We start from the raw sequence: 2845 nt of genomic DNA on the forward strand, positions 1-2845 counted from the left end.
GAAGTGGGTGACAAGTATGTGAAAATGTGCAGCAGCTGCCAGCTGGGTTCCCTTGTCAGACTCCAGCGGCAGTGCTTTGCAGACAACAGCACTTTGGATCATTTCAACTGTGTTTTAAAAAAAAAAAACAAACTATTTTTCTGCTTTCATTTTAACTTTGTAGGGTATTAGTCACTCCATTTTTTACACCTCTTCCATTACATTTTCTACCTGTCAAGTTATAAAGCATCTAGTGGTCAGAGTATTTAATATGAAGTAATTACTTAGCTGCTTGTACTCTTTAGATATGGAAAGTCTGAACTTTCTGTAAACAGGAAGCCTTAAAAACTTTCTCAAAACTTTCTTACTGGGAAACAAACTGTTTTTAGTGCTGTATTTGCAATCTTTTTATTTAACATTGTTGGAAGCTGCAGTATACTCGGCATAGATGTTGTTTGGTGCTCTCACTGTCTGTGCTTGAAGTCATACTGTGGCCCTTTACTGGGAATTGTGTATGAAACAAAAGCGTAGGAAAGTCACAAGATTCTAGGCCGGAATGGGTCAGGGATTTCAGGAGAGCAGCTATAGGAAAGATGAGCTAATTTTCTGAGTGATTAACCAGGAAATGCTCTTCCTTCCTAAACCAATGCTCTGTTTCAGCAGCAAGTGTATCCTTTCTGGTAGGTATCCATTACATATGACAGCTGCTGATCTTTTACATTAATGGGGATTTCTTCTCTTTTAATAATTTTCTTTTGATTCTAATGGTATCTGTAACGATAAGTTATTTGTTGTTTTAGTACTTTGTTTTAAATAGGTCTTCAAAATAAATGTTTAACTTTTAAAATATGATTGTATTTATATTGATAGTAGATCTTAAGTTTTTAATAGCTATGCATTTATGTTAAAATACTGTTTGAAGGATAAAGGGGACACATTCTGTATTTGTGGTGTTAGGGAAATACATGTGGAAGAGCACTTAAACGTAGGTTTAATTGCTTCATGCATGTTCGTAATTCTTTTATAATTAATTAGAGCCAGCCGTGAGCAAAATGCACAAGAAAGGAGCAGAGAGAATTTGTCAGGACCACCTCAGTTATGCCCTCCAGAGCTTTGTGTAGCTTCCAGCTACGGTCAGGATGTCCTAAGCGAACACTGAGCGGTAGGATGAACTGAGGCAAAACCTATAATTATTCATCAACAGTCCAAACTAGACAAATGCAATCTGAGGATGCTTTTAGGTAGGGCGAGTGAGAGTGTTACCATACTGATTGTCCTCGGATTTGTTACTCTTTATCATATATTACATATGTGCAGTGCAATTCCAGTTGACATGAGTGGTGAAAGGCTGGGTGCTACATTCAAATCCTCCTCCTCAAATGAAACGGTGTGGAAAGCATTTCTAAATGAATGAGAGTATTCAGGTAGTTAAAAGGAAAAGATGCTTGATAACATTGCTGCTGCTTTGTCACCTGAGTTTGGTTTTGTGCTCCCCGCTGACATGGCTGGAGATGTTGGATAATGTGGAAACAGCGGACGGCCTGTATGTCCTGTGGTAGTTTGTGCCATTAATAGTAACAGGGTTTGAGAGCATCGGTCTAGCCTTCCTGGCTTCAAGGTGTAAGGAGATGGAGGAATTCAGCCTTATCAAACTGGAGCTGCTACCTCTTTAATTCAAATAAGATACAAAGGGAACTTCTTAGCTTACCTTTCTTGCTCCTGTTTACCACCAAAAGATTTGATACTTTCGGAGATTTAAGTTAGGGGAGCCTCAGTATCTTAATGCGCTATGATTCTAAAGACAAATGATGAAATCTTAGTATTAGAATTTTTTAATATGCTAATTTTAAAAGGTTATGGAGCTGGATCTCCTGCAGTACCGCACTTTCAGAATACACATGCATGTAAACTCTATTTATCCGTAACCAACTCACTGACGTGCTGTGAGAGAGCACAGGAGAAAGGGCACTCGCTGCTTTAGGAAATCAGTATAATATTGCACGAGGCCTCACAAGTCTCAGGTAACTCTAGATTGAATGTGTAGCATTTCAGCACCTTAACGTGGATGTAGTTCAGTCAGTAAACAGTAAGAAGTAACTTCTGTAACAAGACTTTTTAACTATATTCTTCTTAATGGGAGCAGAGTGGGATTTGGTTTACCTCGAAGATGTTCTTTTATACCCCTGCTTAGGCAGCATGGTTGCAGCAATCTGCAATAAATTAAACTTTTAAACTGAAATGGGTGTTGCATTTATATTTCCTCTGTGTTTTAAATTACAAATGATAGAGTATCATAGTGGAAGAAAATGCTTCATGTTTCAGTAGTTCTTGCTGACACTTTTATCAACAACTAACCATTACCACATGGACAAGTTTAAGAAAACGCAGACCAATTCTTCGTTTGCGTAATTTATTAATTTCTGTGGAGTGACTCCAGGGATTAGTTTGGTTGCATGAGTAACAAAAAAACGCTCATTAATCTGTTTGCTTTCCTGCATGTGCTTTTCCAGGAGCAGCGGGAGCGACAGCGAGCGACTCCCAGAACAGCTGGATGGATCCTCTGCTTTCTGCGCGCGGCGCGTTGTTTTTGCGTTAATTTCTGAGTGCCCTCGTGAAGCACCGCTCCATCACATGCCGATGTACAGATTTCCAGTTGCAACCTTTCTTTGAGGTTATAGGTCTGACCTATAGTATTCTTCACCTCTCAGTGATGTCAGAGGAGAATAACAGTTGAATTCCAGACCTCTGACATCAGCCTGACCTGAAACCTCCTCGCAGTAGCGACTCGAAAAGGGCGACTGAATCTAAATTAGCGAGAGCCGAAGAAAGGCGGCGTGTGAAACGGCCGGAGCCCTTCCCGGGCCGG

Source organism: Fulmarus glacialis, unplaced genomic scaffold (genome assembly GCF_000690835.1).
Source record: "Fulmarus glacialis isolate BGI_N327 unplaced genomic scaffold, ASM69083v1 scaffold39383, whole genome shotgun sequence".
Lineage (NCBI taxonomy): Eukaryota > Metazoa > Chordata > Aves > Procellariiformes > Procellariidae > Fulmarus > Fulmarus glacialis.